General features: G+C 43.4%; 2 long non-coding RNA genes across 2 annotated transcripts; both read right to left on the reverse strand.

Annotated features, from left to right (window-relative positions):
* Positions 1-619: 619 nt before the first annotated feature.
* On the reverse strand, positions 620-3,971 carry LOC115029390 (uncharacterized). The gene is made up of 3 exons (XR_015045581.1): positions 3,858-3,971; positions 3,628-3,743; positions 620-2,143 (listed from the first exon to the last, which is right to left on the reverse strand). It is a non-coding gene; the product is annotated as an uncharacterized LOC115029390 (long non-coding RNA).
* A 2,355-nt stretch (positions 3,972-6,326) lies between these two features.
* Positions 6,327-13,102, reverse strand: LOC147000713 (uncharacterized). The gene is made up of 3 exons (XR_015045654.1): positions 12,977-13,102; positions 11,676-11,829; positions 6,327-6,416 (listed from the first exon to the last, which is right to left on the reverse strand). It is a non-coding gene; the product is annotated as an uncharacterized LOC147000713 (long non-coding RNA).
* Between the last annotated feature and the right edge of the window lie 7,928 nt (positions 13,103-21,030).

The following is a 21,030-nucleotide window of genomic DNA, read 5'->3' on the forward strand; positions in this document are numbered from 1 at the left end:
CTTCTATCAAGTATTTTTTTTTTAGAATTTATTTTATTTTATTTATTTAATTTTTTAGATTTATTTATTTATTTATTATATGTAAGTACACTGTAGCTGTCTTCAGACACCCCAGAAGAGGGCATCAGATCTCATTAGGGATGGTTGTGAGCCACCATGTTGGGATTTGAACTCAGGACCTTCAGAGGAGCAGTCAGTGCTCTTAACCTCTGAGCCATCTCTCCAGCCCTCTGAGGGCTGATCTGAAAATAGAAATCACCTCCTGTCTCTCTAAAAAGGTCATTATAGTTATGGATAGGTGGGGGTGGGGGGCTGGAATGTAAGGATTGAATAGGGAGGGAAGAAGAAGGCAAGAGAGGGACATGGGGAGGGACAGCTTCCAAGGGTCATTTGAGGGCTCCTATGTAAACCTTATACAGTAGAAGCCTCCTATATTATATACATAAGTGAAAGCAAGCTGAGTGAGATGGACAGATAATGGGGGAGACAGAGCCCCACCTGGACGTCTCTCACCGTCAAAGGAAGCTTCCAGTAGTGGGAATGGGATACATCTAATTGACTTGTTGGATAAAGAAGCCCCCTGGAGCCTCCCCCCGCCCCGCCCCCAAACAACCTGGGCTCTAGTCAATGCTATCTGTGACTCTCTAAAAACTAATTGTAAGGGCCTATTGCTGAAGACAACTTTTGTAGGATTTTCCCTGTCCAATTACATTAATGCAGAGGAGGTCTGTGATTGGACAGGGAAAACGGAGGCGGAGCTAAGAGTTGCAGAGACAGGAAACGTCTCAGGGTAGGAGGAGAGGGAAGATGGCTGTGGACGTGAACCCACGTGGTGTTTACCAGCCACAAGTCGTTGTGGTATGGTAGGGTTAGATTAGTTGGGATAAACCTTTTATCATTATCAACTGGCTCTGAAATCATTGCCTTGGCATCTTGTAAATTGCGATAGTGTTGATACATAAATCTGATTGGTTAATTAAGCTTTATGCAACCCTGAGGATGGCGGCCCCATTTAGTTACTGGAATGTGAGATCACTGACTACATGGGTAGATGGCTGAGAAAGAACTGAGGGCTCCCGGGACAAGCGAGCCAGATGCTGCGGGGGCAAGCTGGAAAGAGTTGATGGTGGCGGCAGGAGCGCGGGAGCGTGGTCCTGCCCCGAGGAGAGTTGATTTTGTTGTCGTTTTTTGTTGTTTAGGATTTCTTGCAACAGACAACACCTACAAAACTCATGGAGAAGTTGAGCTAGTGGCAACCTATAGCCTTCGCCCATGCAGGCTAGTGTATTTCTGATATTGGACGGCACTCTGCCTGCTATCAAAGGAGAAAGGCAAACACAAACCCAGCTACAAATGCTCTCATCTACAAGAGCGACCTGGTAGACTGCTTGTAAGACACACCCGTACAATGAGGCCCAGAGCCTCTTTACCTTGCATGCGTAAGATGGTACAGACAAGATTGTGAATTTAACGAACCACACAGTGAGTTTAGAGTTAATGCTCGTGCTGACTCTTGACTCCACCCATACGCACATTTCTGGTAAATGGAGAAATTATTGCTTACATGTGTGCTGCACACAGTGGGTTTGAGCTGTTCTGCGAAAAGCCTTTTAAATTTCCCTTCATGCAGGAATTGAGAAGAAATGCTACTTGCTTCATACTTGGCGTGAAAAGTGTGTGTGTGTTTTTTCCATAGTGACATCTATATATTCCCAAACATCTCAATTTCTGAACTCTCTGAAGGCAGATACTTCCAGGCAGTTCTGGTTTCCAAGGTATGTCTGAGGTGTCCCCATGGAACGCTCCACACCTCCATGGCCATTGAGCAGTGAAAGACTCAGTCTTTCTGGCACTACAGTGTAGAATTTTCCATCAAAAATGTCAGCACTTGTTTTTCAGCAGATGGCATGGAAGTGAAATCTCCCTCCTAGAAAGGACACCTTGGTCAGCTATGTGTCTTGCGGGACATTTGCAGCACGCAGGGCTGGCTGTTAGCATGGTACAATGAGGGGCTGCTTAGAGGATGCGTTACAGAGCATCAGCTGCTTACTCTCAAATGCCACCTCACTCAGGTACAACCAATGAAATACCAGCAATAGGAGAGAGTGCACATTGCTCCTTAGGGGAGTTCCTTCCAGGTTTTCTAAACGGACAAATAAATAAATAAATTCAAATAAATAAATTATCTCTAGTATATAGAATGCAACAGTACCCAGAGTAAACAGTCTATATGACTATAGTTTATAAAGTGTAGTCTATAGTCGATTAGAACAAGCCTTCTCTTTTCTAGGCACCCCATGTATCTCAGGGGATGTCCAGCTTAGAAATCCAGAGCTGTCGAGAGAAGCTGCTCCTGGAGCTTGACCATACCTGCTGTTGTGTGGTTTAACAATGCCAGCTATGGTTACTCGATCAGAGGGGGTCCTAAAATCTGAACAGGTATTTTAGATTTTTTTAAATTGTATTTTAAAATGCATTTATTTACTTTTAAGAAGGCAGGTGCATGCCACAGTACACCATGTGGAGGCCAGAGGAGAACTTCTAGGAGTATCTTTTTCCATCTTGTGGGTCCTGGGGACTGAATTTAGGTTATCAGGCATCTTTACCCACTGAGCCTTCTTGTTGGCCCTAGATAGATTTCTATTCCATGGTTCCAAGGTATGACTTGCCTCTTAATTGTTTGATGTATCAGAGACAATCTGCCACCTCCAATCTCACCCCTATCTGTCACCCCCCGGAACGTTTCTGTCCCACGAACTGCCTCAGCCAGTACCTCGAATGAGGACAGGACCAAAGGAATGTAAGAAATAGAGAGTTTAAGTCTCATGTCTGTAAGTCGGATGTCTTGTTAAACGAGAAGGAAGGTTTTCCTATCATTTAAATGATTTTCATGGTTTTCTCTATACATCTCCCCCAAGCCAGATAATATTATTCTCAGTGGATATCTACTAAGTGCTTTGCTAACTCCAAGAATCAAAGAAAGATTAGTAGGGAGAAGAACACCAGGGAAGTAGGGAAGACAGTGCCTTTAGCGGGATTTAATCCATATACTGTAGAGTCCTTTCCCCTCCCCACACAGGCTTCTGGGCTTGCTTTGTTTTGTTTTTTGTTTGTTGGGGTGTTTTTGGTTTGTTGTTGTTGTTTTGTTTTGAGACAAGTTCTCTTTTGTTAGCCCAGGACAGCTCCCAACTCCAGATCTTCCCACCTCAGGCTCCAAGGGCTGGGATCCCAACCCTAACCCTAAGGGACAGATTTATCTCACCATGGCTGGTAAAAGTTACACATTTAAAACTCACAAGTCAGGGGTTTTTAGTAGAATCAGAGCTGTGCGAATATTTCCGCTGGTTTCAGAATGTTAGCAGGTTTCTTTCCCCTCTTCCTTTCACCACCAGCCCTAGAAACCACCGCTTCCACGTCAACGGATTTGCCCTGTTTTTGATGTCTCAATCGGGGTTTCTTTCCCATCTTCAAGCCATCTCGCAGTACATATCATTGTTCCAGTATTTTACGCCTGATGCGTAGCCCTGTTTGGATGTGCCATACTTATTACTAAACAATCAGTGGGTACCTGCAATCTCTCTAGTTTGGGGCCACGACGGATGAGGCTGTAAACACACATTTACTTACATGTCTGCGTGGATATGCTTGTTGGCTTTCTTTATATACATCTAGGGGTAGAATGGGTTTAGCTCTTTGAGTGACTGCTAGCTGTTTTCCAGATCGTCTGTGTTACTGTTCCTCCCCTGCAAAAATGTATACAGAATCCAGTTGTTAGTCCCGAGATTTCCCGAAGAAAGAGCAATTCCATCATTTTGGGCCAAATGTAAAGCAAACTTTATTAAATATTAAATACTGACCAAAACACGTAGTTTGGTAAGGATCAATCCCCGAAATTTCCCAGCTGGAATGGCCCCGAGGCATGAGTGGCACGGATTTATAATGACAAACCTATAGACCACCGTACTTTTCCCATGAGGCTTTGTTACTTTGTGAGAACTACAACTCCCAGCATTCCAGGAAGTTACCTGGTCCCTGGGCAGGTGGGGCTTCCAGGTTAATTTGGGGCGTCACACGATCTTTCTACATCCTTATGTATGTTTTCGTCAATCTTTTACGTTTTAGCTACTTGCCACTGTGACCGTGGTATTTCATCTTTTTCTTTCTTTACATATTTTTGAGAAAGTCAATGAATCTGAGTCAAGAGCCTCTTTGACACAGGCCAAAGGTTTGCTTTGCCACTGTCTGGTTCCCCTCTGAGGAGTCCTGTCTCCCCGAGAACAACTGAAAAAAATCAGAAATACTCCTAGAGCCCCTGTAGACCGGCTCTGCGGGAGGGCAGGGGCGGAGGGCGTTGCCCACCTTGAACAGGTATCCATAGCGTCCAGCTTTGACCCTGCAGTCTGTGAGCATCATTTTAATGGTGGCGCATGGCTACTTTATCCCTAACCACTCTTGGTTCTGTTTGAGAAGCCTGATGATGCTCCAGTCACAGAGTCTTTTGGGCGTAACTATGAGGTGCCTAACAGAAATGACACTTGATATCATCCTTAGGCTATGCCGACATTAAGTGTCACTTTGGGGATTGGTTGAATCAGTGTAGATGTAGCTCACTTTTGCTTATCATGGACTCTGACCATTCAGTGCTCTGTTACTTAGTGTATTTGATCTAGCTAGAGGAAATATCGGTAGTTAGGTAGACTGGGAATAGGATAAATGATTAAACTTTTTAAAATTCCATTTTGCTGGGCTGGAGAGATGGCTCGGCGGTTAAGAGCACCGGAGGTCATGAGTTCAAATCCCAGCAACCACATGGTGGCTCACAACCATTTGTAACAAGATCATATGCCCTCTTCTGGTGTGTCTGAAGACAGCTACAGTGTACTTACATATAAATAATAATAATAATAATAATAATAATAATAATAATAAATCCATTTTGCTTATGATGTAAGGAGGTCAGAAGACCATGTCAGTCATCAGCTCTCTCTCTTCTGCCTCACTGGTAAAGGCTTGGCAGCAGATGACCTTACCAGATAAAAGATACCCCCAAATATTTTTTTCCAAACCAAGCTGTATTGCATGATATTAAGGACAACTTCCTACATGTGTGACACTGGGCGCAATTTAACCTTTCTGTGACCATGTCTGCATAACCATCTGCAGGATAAGGAAACATGTCCTCTTGTTAGTGTTGCCGGCTGCTCACCTCACATGCTCATAGGCTGGGGGACACTAAGTGCTATCAGGCACAGCAGTGGTTCACACTTAACACTAAATTGCCAGGACAGACCCTCAACTAAGAAACGAAATCCCAAAGAGCTGGGGGGTGGGGAGCTTGGAGGACTTCCTACGTTTAACTCTGAGCTCCTGCAGCTTGCCCCTCACCCCGCTCCCCTGCATTCTCTGGGCGTTCTCCTGTGCCTTCCCTCCCCAACTCCCATTTCTGTGCTCAGATTCACAGATAGAGGGAGAGCCTCGGCAAAGAGAGACACAGTCCTCTTTAGATGGTGGGTACAACACTGGTCCTTTGGACTTGCCTCCGGGATGGGGGCTGGGTCAGCAGGCTCCCACTTCACTCATTCCGAGGGGGAAAGGAAAGCGCTGGAAGCAGGAGCTATTTCCAGCTGCTGCCAAGCTTCCCTGCTGTGGCTGCACTCTTATAATTGAAATAATAAGGATGCCTAATGACTAAGATGGATTTCTACTGGGTTGCAGTCAGTAGCAAGGCAAAGCCATGTTGAAAAAAAAAAAAAAAAGAGTAAGTTTGGAGTTAAACCTATCTTCCGGTAATAAGACAAAAAGAGAATGTGACATCGCACTTCCCGTAATGAGCTGAAGTGAAGACGAATCTTTGGGAGGAATGTGTTCTTAAGACAGCAAGGAACACACAGACATCTCTCCTGTTTTGAGAACATTTAGACAGGGTTCTGCCTCCTTAGGAAACAAAGGCTAGATTAGCGGAGTAACTTCTAATTCTGTGTCTATCCATGATCCACGCAGCAAGAGATGCATTTCGCAGCCCCATGTATACACACATGGACACATGCATTGAAATTTATGAAACTGTTTTTTTTTTTTTTTTTGCCTTTACTAAATGGAATGCATTCTGACATTTTCTATTTTAATTTCATTTTTAAAAAAATCCACACATACTGTAATTGATTAAATTGATCTTGAAACCATTTTTTCACTTGAGACCTGAAGTTTTCTAAAATATACCATAATCAATGTATCCCATCCTGGGTTCTTTAATAATATTTAATAGATGATAACTTTTAATAATTAGAATATTAAGGGTATAAATGTGTCAGTCTCTTCTTCTCATACTTCCTCTTTTACGTTGTCCCAGCCTGACGATGATCTTTCTGCCTCCATCTTCTGAGTCCTGGGACAGTGTCAGGCTTCTCACATGTCACCTTAAAAATATAGAAAGATCATGCATTCAGGATAGCCTTATAGGAAATGCATTTTTTGACACACTTTTCTGGAGGTTGCTGCCTTCCTCAAATTGAAAAAGGCCTCTGTGTAGCCTAAGGTGAGCCTCCTCATGTATATTGATTTATAAATGATTCATTGGTAGTAGCCTTTAGTTTTATTAGAAGGGAGCTGAATTCTAGTGTTAACTATCTATGAAAACTCTCAGGGCTTGCAGATTTATTGCCTTGAAGTATATTTTTGTAAGTCTAAGAGGTGTTACAAAGTGACCTTCCTGTTGCTAATATTTTAGAAAACTTGTGTGTATGTGTGTTTACAGCATGTTTTTAGGAAGAGAGACAGTGCCAGTGTCTATTTGCTGAGAGAATAGCTGGGCACCCGGATGCTATTTTGGAAGCTTCACTTATATGTAGCATACGTTTACGTTTTTGTACAGTTTGTAGGGAAAAATGCCGTATGACCTTTGAGGCAGTGTTCCAGCATAGAGCCAACACTTTTAAGAATGAATCGATCAAATTAATAGGATCTCCGAGGTTCCTTTTGCTCTAAAACTCCAGGAATATAAACTCTTGTTTTGTGTGCTCAGGTAACTAAGCTATAACACAAGCAAGTTGATCAAAATTGGTCTCTTTTACTAAGCGATTTATTTGCTCAGTAGATTCAGTGTTGGTTGCATCTGATGGTGCACCTTGACCCAGGGGCCTGAGACAGGAAAGCTGTAAATTTAAAGCTTGTCTGGGTTACAAAGGGAGTTCAGTGCTAGCCTGGGTAACTTAAGGAAGCAGGAGCTCGGAGGTGGGGGGCGGGGGCAGTCAGATAGACACAGAGAGAGACAGAGACAGAGAGACAGAGAGATAAGGAGACTGAGAGATGGAGAGAGAGACAGAGAGATAAAAAGACAGAGAGATAGACAGAGACAGAGAACTGTAGCCCAGTGGGAGTGCCTGCTTGCCTTGCATGCTGGCTTCATCCCCAACAGAGAGTGGACATTGAGTATTTCTACCAGAGAGGGCACAAGAAGTCATGGTCATTCATAAATATGTTTGCTTGGCTTTTTAGCTACTATAGCCATACTTTTAGAAGGAGACCCATCTAAAATACATGATATGCTTCCCACTTGACCAGGAAAACGGCAGAGACACAATGGAGAGGTCATCATTATGAACCGGAGGCCCCAGCAAGACAGTGCTATGTAACAAGAGCATTACAGAATCCTCTGAGTACACAGAGCCATAGAAGCTTCTAGAAGCCATACACAGCTTCTAGAAGTTTTAGATTCTCTGGAGTCCTTGTTGACACCTGTCAGAATTATCACCTGGGCAAGGCACTTCTCTGTTCCACTTGAATATATTAAGCTTTCAAATCAACCAAAAAGCAGGTTGAAAACAGTTTGTAAAGCAGTGCTGGGCTCTGAGTGTGGGCTCACCTCCCAGCCCCACACATGCATGCACATGTAAATGGAGAGACTTTGTAACAATGTCTACTTCACCAGCTCAGAGCTGTCCTTTTCATTAGGTCTTGGTCCTTGCCTGTCTTCCTAACGGGTATGATCGCCCTGTATTACCATGTTGGAACACTTCCTAGGAATAACTAAAATAATGTGCAAACCTGTCAAGAAGTGAGAACCCTTCAGTGGCAGACACGAAGCGAAAAGCACAAACAGGAGGAGGCTTAGGAGAACAGAGACTGGCGGCTATGGGGATGTGAATATGATAAAAAGCTAACCACAGAAGCCTGAGGGTCCCCAGAGCCTACATAAATGGCTGCATGTGGTGGCAAAGCCCCACAGAAGGCAAGCCGAGACTCGAGAATTACCCCAATCTCCTGGGATGTCCAGCCTGGAGTGTGAAAGCAGAAGCAACAGAGATCTTACCTCAGCAAAGGGGGAGGTGACAACACACTCCTCACAGTTGTTCTCTGACCTCCACATACATGTCACATACCAACATTCACACATGCTCGCACAAGCGTGTGTGTGTGTGTGCGCACACACACACACATGCACACACACATGATCACGAAATGCACACTCAACGTATATATTTGTTTTGAAAAGAACAAAATAGATACAGAGTGTTTAGATGTTAGGAATTCTGCCATTTTCATTATTTTTGCTTAAGGAAGGATAAAATTTTGTTCGCATAGCGCACATTTCTTTTTAAGACTCAAGAGAAATAGCTATGTTCTATTTTTAAAACACTACACTAATGTTTTACATTTGTATCAATTATGCCACCTGTTCTTCGGTTATAAACTTAACAGCACTTGACCCAGGTGCATACTCCCAGGATGACTGGGATGAGGCGCCACAAGTGTGGTGATGCAGTGTGCACGGGGTCTCTGGACGGTGGGGACTTGGTCTGATGCCGGGTGGGGGCTGGGGGGTGGGGTGGGGATGATGGCTGATGGTCTGTTTCAAAGCTTTCTTTCTTTACCAAATTGCTTACATTAAACGAATGTGGGGGTGGGGTGGGGTGGAAAGGCCATAAATAACTCCTGGGAGTTGAATCAGTAGGACTGGAACAAGGATAGCTACAAAGTTACCCACCCTGGCAGCTCCAGAGATGTGCCAGTCCTGGGAGATTCTCACGTAAAACCATTGACACTATGTTACTTACTTCTCTTCTTGCTGTAACAAGAAGAAACTTAAGGAAGGGTTCATTTTCCATTACTGTTTGACAGCACAGTTCACCCTGGTCAGGGAGCAGAGGCAGCACGACCCCTGGGGCAGCGGGTCACATTGTACTTGTAATCAGAAGGCAGAGAGCAATGAATGCTGGGACACAGCATAAATTCTCCCTTCTATTCAGTCCAGGACCCCAGCCCACCAAATGGTGCTGCCCACAATTAAGGTGGGTCTTCCCACCCCTAATTAACCTAATCTGGATGTTTCACAAACTTTCCCAGAGGTTTGTCTCCAAAGTACTCCTAGATCATGCCGCTGTGGCACTGTTAACTCCTGTAGACGTCGCCAGCGCATGTACTACATGTGCCCACTGTAGAATGAGTTTAAACAGTCTATGCATAATGCGTTATATATCTTATGATTCATTTCACACTGCCAAATGTACCCACATCAAGATTAAAGTCTTCTGAGGAAAGGATGCTAGACTGTCCACTAACATAAAATATAAAAAGAAACTTACAACCCACACTACTCCATGAAGCAGGGTTACATTCTGCTGAGGCTTATCTATGAAGAAGAGAGGAACATACAACAGGAGTAGTAGGACATTTGCATTCCATTCAGTCTTGGGCAAAACATTTGATTTGGCATTCCGTGTGATTTTCCTGGATGCTTCATTTCCAAGTAACCCTGGTAATACCACAGCCTCCCAAACTGAAGGAAGCTAAACCATGCCTGCAAAGAGGTAAGAAAGGGACACAGTGTGCCGCTCTGACAGCCTGCCTCATAGCAGGCGACACTCTGTGCTGCTCTGACAGCCTGCCTCCTAGCAGGCTCTGTGGTTCACGCTTTATGAATTTATTAATCATCTGAAAGAGAGAATGAGCAAATGCTCATGACAGTTGCGGGGAAGACCGGATCCGGAGGTGTTACAAGCTTTGATAAATGGCCAGGATATGAACAGCAGTGTGGTTCACAAAGACTGAAAACAAATCAGAAATCTGGGATGGAAGAACACGAAATTGCTTTCTGGAAGATAAAAACAAATATCTGGCAAAATCACACCAGATGCGATCTCTAGAGAAGAGAGCTATGTGTGTGTGTGTGTGTGTGTGTGTGTGTGAAGATGGTAGGGAGTTTTAGACGAATGTAAATGTGCAAAAGAACGAGGTTGGCATCGGTCATGGTGGAGCATGAGCCTCGAGAGGAAGGGGGCTGTGCTCCCTCATATACGAGTGTGTTTGAAATCACCCGGAGACAACTGTATCCCAGTTTCAGCACCCAAATAAACAAGTGATGCTGACAGTCTTGGAAGGAATCCAGGGGAAAATAATGGAAATGATTAATGGAAGGAGGGATTGATTTATGAAGATTTATGGAGTGTATCATCTGGGTTAAGCAATGGCAGAAAATATCATGATACATTCCGGAAATGACGGCAGTACTTATATTTCAGATCGGAGGGTAGGGATGAAATAAATAAATAAATAAATAAATAAATAAACAAACAGGATTAAATAGGGTAGAATTAATTTGTGTAAACAAAAACAGGATTGATTTTTTTTTAAAGCAGCTCTTACGGAACAAGTCTTAAGATCACTAACTACTTTGGTCGACAACTACTCAATTACCCATCAACTTTTAGGGTACGTGTTGAAGTACCCACCCTCAGATGTGTGACAGTATGCTCAGAAACTTCACTGGAAGAATGATGGTGTTGCAGCGGTAGTATGCATAGAACAAATGTATGTGCCATCTCCTGAGCGAATTACACGTGACTAGAAAGGGGCTCGTGGAAGGACTTAAGGGACTTACGTTGTCTTAAGGGACACCTGCCTATGCACCTTCGTTTTAAACTTTCAGGATAGTTTTACATTTTTAGAAATACTCATCACGATGTTCTCTGACCCTAGTGAACAGACACAGGGCTGCTTCCATGCCCTTTGTGAATGGACATTTCAGCACGACCTTTTTAGACTGAGTGTGTAAAGTAACTTCGTTATGTTCCCATTGCCCACTTACTACATTAGAAGTAAGTACTTTTCACTGAAGAGAGACAAGACCTTCAGGGGCAGAATCAAATCCAGACAAAGAGCCTTGCCCAGGGGTTTCAGTCTGATGGGGCCTTCTTAGGGAAAATGAGGCCGCTTCAGAACTTAGCAAACTTACTGGCAAAGTTGCACGCGTGAGCTGCGATTTAGGGGGGATCTGGTTGAGTTATCAAGTGGATCCTAAAGGAAATGCTTGAGCATACAGGAAAATGAGTACACTGTGTGGATGGTGAGATGAATGTAAATGGAAAACTTTAAGTGTCACGTGGCTTAGCTTGAGGTTAAATTTACAGCTCAGCTCTGATACTGTGTTGGCATATGTAATGAAACCATTACAAATTACAGTGATCCCGCGTTTCCTGCCATCATTGCGGGATACATATTCATCACCTAGGGATTAGGCGATGACTGCCTAGTATACAATCGGCCCTCAATAGATATTTGTTAGATAAGTCAATGAATGAATTTACTGGGGGAAGTTAAGGCTCTAACGAGAGTAGGAGGTCATTCCCTAGGGATCCTACAAATCACCCCCTGTTAAATCCACCTGTGCCAATGCTCACCTCTCCAGCATCAATCAGACGTAACTGGATTGCCCCTCCCATCTCCTTTCACCTCTCGTATTCTTACAGGTTATACATTATCGTTTGCAATATCACCATTGATTCACCAGGCATTCACAGAGCTGTTCCTTGGTCCTAAGAGCTGGGCTCATGTCTGGGAAGCAGGAAGAATAAGATGAGTTGTCTTCTAAAGGAGTTTACAGCCCTGCTGCAAAGACAAGCCAACGGATTATACAGTAGCTATAGCCATATCTAAGTATGGGAAATGAATAGTCATAGCTCATTGAGATGAGTACTTGCAAGAGGTAGCTGTGTCCAGAGCCAACAAAGCACTAAGAAGAAAGCCTCAAAACCCAGGACAGAAGTAACATGCGACCAGAGTGCCAAGCTCTCTGTTCCTCTCCAAGGATCTCCTGGCCCTCACTGTGACGGACAGAGTCTGCGCACACATAGGCCTATTGGAGGAATAGGAAGACGCACTCTAAACCCCATACTTTCCTTGCCCTCGAAAAGCGTCTCTTTTTGGTGGGGAAGTTTGGCCTTTAATGCTCTTAATTGCCTGCCAGCAATGACAGAAAGGTTTGCTTAGGATTGATCGGCGACTTCTGCACGCAGTATTACCGTGTGCGCGTCGGCTGTTTCGATGACATTCTGAAGAAACTATTTAAAATGAAAACAGTTGGCAGGACTTATTTGATGTGTCAAGTAAGAAGTCCCATGAAGACTCTCTATTCTCAGCAGGACTGAGGCATGTAAGATTGCTGGTTTGCAGAATTTTATCTTCACGTATTGATTTTATCAACCTATTTTGTCATGGGCGGTGGAGGGACATGGGGTAGCTACAGCCCAGCCTGTGGCCCATAATATCTAAATAAATTAAAAAAAAAACTACTTAGCTACATATCAGATGTGCTTTATTCTGTCCACATAACCCTGAGGTTTTTAAATTTAATTTATGTTTCTGTTGACTGAATGTAAATACATAAAAAGTAGGAAGTTCTTTGCGCAGCACTCTCTCAGGGGAAGGCCAAATAGAGACAGCGTGCTCTTGGGTCGTTTTATTTTACAATCTGGATCCGAGGTGGCAGATTTAAGACAGGTTCTGTAGATTGCGGTTTGGCTTTGATTACGAAGGCCCGATGTGAACAGGATATGCACTATGATATAATATTACTCTCTATCTTCTCCTTCCAACAGATCCCAGCGTCCAGGAGTAAATCACCTGTAGTCCGATCCTAATGCGGCTCACGGGCAAACCCCCTTCCCGGTCTCTATATGAGCTTAAATGTGAAGTGTGTTACCTTGTTGAAGTACAGTTGAGATTACCGTCAGCTCCATTATCCACTTCAAATTTCAATACAAGGACAGCGGGTAGGAGAGAAAAAGCACGTGTTTTTCCTTCCCTTTTGAAAGCTGCCAGCCATACTGCATTTCACCCATGTTGCTGAAGGCGCTGCCTGCCAGTGGTCCCCACGGAGAAGACAATGTACACAGAGTGATGGTGGTGGAATAGTCAGAGAGTTCCACAGAGGCCGTGCCACCTGGGGGCTTTTAGTTTAGACTCTGAAAAACATTTTAGTTACAGCTCTCAGACTCATTTTTTTTTTTTTTTTTTACCTGCTTATGAACAACATCTTGTGCTTCTCAGAGGACTAATTTTTTTTTTTTCTTTAAGCTATGACACTTTGTTAGATGGGCTAATTTAGGGAAAGCACATCAAACATCCCTGGCATTCTGTACAGAGTAATTCCTGGCAGTGGTGTTGAGGACAAGAAGAAAATCACATTTTTAATCAGGCTGCAAGTTGGAGAGACAAGAGGTACGCTGAGGAGCCTGAAAAAAGGGCCTTCTGGGATTTACAACGGGAATTCCTCATTTGCATCTCCCCATACCTGGTCTTGATTTTAATAGTACCAATATGTTATGGGAAATAATAAAAAAATATGCAATTCATGCTAACCGAGCGGACCCTGGCGGGCTGGCTGGCCAGGCATTGGCGGGCCAAGGAGGCTGACTGAGAACTCCAAAATCTCTCCACCCAGTTCGCTAAGCTCCCACTGGCGAGCCGCTACCATGCCAGCCCCACACTTCAGGATTCCCATGACCTTCTGGGGTGCACTTCTTGCAAACCTTCTGGGTTCTTTGCCGCTGAACCCAGTTGAGCCGCTGTGTGAAGGAAAAACACCACACAAATGTAGTTCAGAATAAGTGGTAAAACTCAATCACCGGGCACAACAACTAGAATCCTAATCTTATAAACCATATTAAATCTAAATTCTCTGGTGGCGAATCCACGATGATTCACCATCAAAACCAGGAGTCACTAGTAGCTACATCTTTTCCTCCGGCTGTCCCCATCCCAAAACCTTTAACCTTCTCCTGCCTCTACCTTCCTCTCTCCAACTTGGAAGTCCCGCCTACTCACCCAGTGGAGGTTCACAAGAAGTAACCTGAGTACGTGACTCATTCCTTCGGTCCAGACAACCCCTCCTGGGAAAGCAGAATTAACGCCAAAATACAAACAGCACCAGGGCCATCCACAACACCAATATTAGTAAGCCTACACAGAAATCTCATTGCTGTTCAATGAAAAGTCATACAGTTTCTACTTGTAGGCTGCGCTGACAGTCATTAGGAACTAATTAGAAATAGATTCTCATTACAACACACACACTCACAGTTGTACACCTTCTCAAACAAGGCCACGCCTCCTAATTCTTCCCAAACAGTTTCATGAACTGAGACCCAAGCATTCAAATATATGAGCCTCTGGGGACCACTCTTCATTCAGACTACCACACTGTAGTCATAAACATATACATCTGTATATTCCATAGATGTTTAACATGTATATTATGTGCATATTATAACATGTATAACATGTATATTAAAACTGTGCACAGACACAAACAAGGTAGGTATGTATCAATCACACTATGCTGTGTGACATAACTTAGTATAAAATAGTCTTATATAATCACATGTTGGACCTACATTGTGAGTGTAACCACTCACTGGGGTACGTGCTCTGCTCAAGGACTCAACAGTTTGTGGGGAGGATGGCTGTGCTCTTTGCTCTCTCATCTGCTTCACCCGTGCCTCACAGTTAGCTGATTAGCCAAGAACTCAAGGCAGTTTGAGAAGAACACCAATCAGAGCTCAGCTCTCCAGCGTTCCCCCGATGGAGGAGAAAACTGTCAGACTGGCCACTTCTATTACTTCCTCCAGTCTGACATGGTTGTGAGCCAAGGTAGTTAATGGAGGGAAAATATGTCTCAAGGGTAACTGGGGAAAGACGCAGGTGAGCTGCAGAACACCTGGCTGCAGTGTCAGGCTGGGGCAGGCTCTCTGTGTGCACACACTTCTAAGTAGGGCCAGTGAGAATTATGTGAATAGGCCTCTGGCTTCCTTTCCATGACACTGAAGAAGAGAAGACAAGGCTGGTGTCCAGATGGATGTGCGTATGTTTTAGACTTTAAAAAAAAAAAAAATTAGCTGGACGTGGTGGCGCACGCCTTTAATCCCAGCACTCGGGAGGCAGAGGCAGGCGGATTTCTGAGTTCGAGGCCAGCCTGGTCTACAGAGTGAGTTCCAGGACAGCCAGGACTATACAGAGAAACCCTGTCTCGAAAAAAAACCAAAAAAAAAAAAAAAAAAATTGATAACCAAGTCTCTCCCTGAAGTAAGAAGTACCTTACAATTGGATAGCCAGATACCCTAGCAGGAAACAGAGTATTAATTGTTTAATATTTTAATTAATTAATTAATTAATTAATGTGTGTTTGTGTATGTGTGTGTGAGAGAGAGAGACTTTATGTGTACCACCTGCATGCAGCTGCCTGCAAAGGCCATAGGGTGTTGGGTCCCCGGAACTGGAGTTACAGGAGGTTGAGGAACTAGAAACCAAGCCCCACTCATTTACAGTAGTACTAAGCATGCAGTCACGGAGCTATCACTTTAAACCCCGGGAGCTGAAATTTGTAAGTATTTAACTATATATGAATTCCTTCTCCAGGTAAAAATTTGAAATAATAGTATTATATCCCTCTAAACAGCTTCCTACTTCCTCATCCTATTTTCTTTCCTGGCCCAGGGGAGCTTCCTCTACAAAGTAGTAGAACATATTTGAATCTAGGCCGGTGGTTCCCATCCTGTGGAATGTATCTGATATTTACATTGTGATTCATAACAGCAGCAACATTACAGGAATGCAGTAGCAACAAAGGTAATTTTGCGTGGTGAGGGGCCACCACAACGTGAGTAGCTGTATTAAAGGGTTGCAGCATTAGGAAGGTTGAGAACCACTAATGTAGAGTAAAGGTATCATACTCCCGTGGGCGTATTTACAGTTTCATAGGAATGACACACTCTGGATAAAGTGTCCAGGAAATTTTTTCTGCCACCAAGTTCCCCATCTCTGGAATGCTTTTTATATAAATATACATCTAATGCTCTTTAGCTTCAACAATGTACTCTATAGTGAATTTATACAGATGTTTATTAACCACACCCTTATTAAATACAATTAATAAAAACTTGGTATTTGTTCAATAGGTATCTGTTGACTCTATGAATAAGTGCATTTCCCTAGCTTGCCAGCAGTGTGTGTGTGTGTGTGTGTGTGTGTGTGTGTGTGTGTGTGTGTGGCCTCTTTAGGAGTGGTTACCACATGACATGTGCAGTCGAAACTGACTGTATGTGCTTTGTCATAGACGATTTGTTCCCATGATGCTGGTAATAACAAACCAGTAGATGCTCCCTGTATAAAAGACGCTATGTGAGCGCCTCTCATTCATTCCCTCATCTGTGATAATATCATCTTCATTTTACTAATGAGGGAATTAAGGCTTAATGAGCTTCTGTAATGTGCCCGAGCCTCACTTCTACTAAAGGGTGGAATTTGCTTTAAACCTACACCCAGGGCTGTAATGACTGTCCTCCAGCAGTACCTGACGTTTACAATTTAGAGAGAGAAAATTGGAGGGAGGCCCCTCAGTGCCCTCTGCTTCTATTTTTGACTCTTTATTTGTACAGTGTTAAAAATCTGACTCAGAGAGTGGAGGTTGTAGGATGGGGCTGGGAAACAATATGGAAGACCAGGCGTGAAAGTTAAATGTAGGCAAGGGCGTGGAGTAAAGGTGACCAGCCTACCGAATTCGGGATAGACCACCTCAATTCATAAAAATGTCTGCAAGTTTGTGAGTAGATATGATACATAATGTTTATGTTTATAAGTAGATATGATACATAATGTTTATGAGTAGTTATGATACATGAGGTTCATGTTTGTGAGTAGATATGATATGTTGCATGTAGTTTTTGCTACGCTAAGTTCCAGGAGGACCTCGCCACCAACCCCTACCCAGGTTCCCTCAGATCCGTGGATGAAACACACACACACACACACACACACACACACACACACACGCCAGTTAATCTTAAAATGCCTTTGCTAACTCAATGACTGTGCACTCCTAAACCTCCCATGCTACCCACGCACGCATAATCGGATAGAGTGGCCATTGGCCACTCCAATCAAAAACTCACATGGCTGATTGGCTTTATCTCCTGCAGCTACTGCCTCCTTCCTTTTCCCCAGTTCTCCCAATTCCCTGTGTCAGTCCTCCTATGCAACTCTTAAGTGTCCCGCCCCATCCTCATCCATTGACTGCTGGTATATTTATTGATGGATCAAGAACCAATTGGGAAACAGGACCTTAGCATTGGAACCACCCCCTACAATGATACATAATGTTTATGTCTCTGAGTAGATACGCTACATAATGTTTATGTTGCTGTACTTTGAAAGGCATTGGTGGAGAAGCACTCAGTGTTTTGATGAATGGCATGAAGGTTTGAATGAGAAATGCCTCCATAGACTCAGGCATTTGTCTGCCTGATCCAGATGTAGAACTCTCAGCTACCCCTCCAGTACCACGCCTGCCTGCACACTACCAAGCTTCCTGGATGATGGTAATGGACTAAACCTCTGAACTGTAAACCTGCCCCAAATAAATATTTCCCTTTATAAAAGTTGCCATGATCATGGTGTCTCTTCACAGCAATAGCAGCTTTAACTAAAACACTGGATTAGATAATTTAAGCCTTTTTTTTAAAATTAATTTTTCTATTAGGTATTTTCCTCATTTACATTTCCAATGCTATCCAAAAAGTCCCCAATACACTCCCCACCCCACTCCCCTACCCACCCACTCCCACATTTTGGCCCTGGCATTCCCCTGTACTGGGGCATATAAAATTTGCAAGTCCTATGGGCCTCTCTTTCCAGTGATGACCTACTAGGCCATCTTTTGATACATATGCAGCTAGAGTCAAGAGCTCTGGGGTACTGGTTAGTTCATAATGTTGTTCCACCTATAGGGTTGCAGTTCCCTTTAGCTCCTTGGGTACTTTCTCTAGCTCCTCCATTGGGGGCCCTGTGATCCATTCAATAGCTGACTGTGAGCATCCACTTCTGTGTTTGCTAGGCCCCAGCATTGTCTCGCAAGAGACAGCTATATCTGGGTCTTTTCAACAAAATCTTGCTAGTGTATGCAATGGTGTCAGCATTTGGAAGCTGATTATGGGATGGATCCCTGGATATGGCAGTCTCTAGATGGTCCATCCTTTCCTCACAGCTCCAAACTTTATCTCTGTAACTCTTTCCATGGGTGTTTTGTTCCCAATTCTAAGAAGGGGCACAGCGTCCAAACTTTGGTCTTCGTTCTTGAGTTTCATGCGGTTAACAAATTGTCTCTTATATCTTGGGTATCCTAAGTTTTTGGGCTAATATCCACTTATCAGTGAGTACATATTGTGTGAGTTCCTTTGTGATTGTGTTACCTCACTCAGGATGATGCCCTCCAGGTCCATCCATTTGCCTAGGAATTTCATAAATTCATTCTTTTTAATAGCTGAGTAGTATTCCATTGTGTAAATGTACCATAATTTCTGTATCCATTCCTCTGTTGAGGGACATCTGGGTTCTTTCCAGCTTCTGGCTATTATAAATAGGGCTGCTATGAACATAGTGGAGCATGTGTCCTTCTTACCGGTTGGGACATCTTCTGGATATATGCCCAGAAGAGGTATTGCTGGATCCTCCGGTAGTACTATGTCCAATTTTCTGAGGAACCGCCAGACTGATTTCCAGAGTGGTTGTACAAGCTTGCAATCCCACCAACAATGGAGAAGTGTTCCTCTTTCTCCACATCCTCGCCAGCATCTGCTGTCACCTGAATTTTTGATCTTAGCCATTCTGACTGGTGTGAGGTGGAATCTCAGGGTTGTTTTGATTTGCATTTCCCTGATGATTAAGGATGTTGAACATTTTTTCAGGTGCTTCTCTGCCATTCGGTATTCCTCAGGTGAGAATTCTTTGTTCAGTTCTGAGCCCCATTTTTTAATGGGGTTATTTGATTTTCTGGAGTTCACCTTCTTGAGTTCTTTATATATATTGGATATTAGTCCCCTATCTGATTTAGGATAGGTAAAGATCCTTTCCCAATCTGTTGGTGGTCTTTTTGTCTTATTGACTGTGTCTTTTGCCTTGCAGAAGCTTTGCAACTTTATGAGGTCCCATTTATCGATTCTCGATCTTACAGCACAAGCCTTTGCTGTTCTATTCAGGAATTTTCCCCCTGTACCCATATCTTTGAGGCTTTTCCCTACTTTATCCTCTATAAGTTTCAGTGTCTCTGGTTTTATGTGGAGTTCCTTAATCCACTTAGATTTGACCTTAGTACAAGGAGATAGGAATGGATCAATTCGCATTCTTCTACATGATAACAGCCAGTTGTGCCAGCACCATTTGTTGAAAATGCTGTCTTTTTTCCACTGGATGGTTTTAGCTCCCTTGTCGAAGATCAAGTGACCATAGGTGTGTGGGTTCATCTCAGGGTCTTCAATTCTGTTCCATTGGTCTACTTGTCTATCGTTATACCAGTACCATGCAGTTTTTATCACAATTGCTCTGTAGTACAGCTTTAGGTCAGGCATGGTGATTCCACCAGAGGTTCTTTTATCCTTGAGAAGGGTTTTTGCTATCCTAGGTTTTTTGTTGTTCCAGATGAATTTGCAGATTGCCCTTTCTAATTCCTTGAAGAATTGAGTTGGAATTTTGATAGGGATTGCATTGAATCTGTAGATTGCTTTTGGTAAGATAGCCATTTTTACTATGTTGATCCACCAATCCATGAGCATGGGAGGTCTTTCCATCTTCTGAGATCTTCTTTAATTTCTTTCTTCAGAGACTTGAAGTTCTTGTCATACATATCTTTCACTTCCTTAGTTAGAGTCACGCCAAGGTATTTTATATTGTTTGTGACTATTGAGAAGGCTGTTGTTTCCCTAATTTCCTTCTCAGCCTGTTTATCCTTGTGTACAGAAAGGCCATTGACTTGCGTGAGTTAATTTTATATCCAGCTACTTCATTGAAGCTGTTTATCAGGCTTAGGAGTTCTCTGGTGGAATTTTTAGGGTCACTTATGTATACTATCATATCATCTGCAAAGAGTGATATTTTGACTTCTTCTTTTCCAATTTGTATCCCTTGATCTCCTTTTGTTGTCTAATTGCTCTGGCTAGGACTTCAAGTACAATGTTGAATAGGTAAGGAGAGAGTGGACAGCCTTGTCTAGTCCCTGATTTTAGTGGGATTTCTTCCAGCTTCTCACCATTTACTTTGATGTTGGCTACTGGTTTGCTGTAGATTGCTTTTATCATGTTTAGGTATGGGCCTTGAATTCCTGATCTTTCCAAGACTTTTATCATGAAGGGGTGTTGGATTTTGTCAAAGGCTTTCTCAGCATCTAACGAGATGATCATGTGGTTTTTGTCTTTGAGTTTGTTTATATACTGGATTACATTGATGGATTTCTGTATATTGAACCATCCTTGCATCCCTGGGATGAAACCTACTTGGTCAGGATGGATGATTGTTTTGATGTGTTCTTGGATTCGGTTAGCAAGAACTTTATTGAGGATTTTTGCTTGTGCCCCTACTCAGGCCAGTTTTCTGTTTCCCTAACTAATGCAGTCTCAGGTCCCGTGCGATTGGATTGGAGCAGAGGCTGTGTTCCACTCACCAGAAGTCTTAAGATCCCGTGGCGGGTGTCCTGGGTAGCTGGCGGGTGTCAGCCAACTCTGCGCCCTAGCTACCCCGGTGGTGGTCTGACCGGAAGGGCTAAGCCTTTTTTAATATGAATTTTTAAATGAGCCCTCTCTTACCAGCAGCAGAATTTGAGGATCTTTCCTGTGGACTGTTGTGCCTCTTCCTTCACCATCTTCTCCCAGCTCGGGGTCCTTTGGTTTCCAGATTGTTGCTGTGCTCTGGGATACTTCTGCCTGCCCCTGT

Source organism: Mus caroli, unplaced genomic scaffold (assembly GCF_978045245.1).
Source record: "Mus caroli unplaced genomic scaffold, Mus_caroli_1 scaffold_16, whole genome shotgun sequence".
Taxonomy (NCBI): domain Eukaryota; kingdom Metazoa; phylum Chordata; class Mammalia; order Rodentia; family Muridae; genus Mus; species Mus caroli.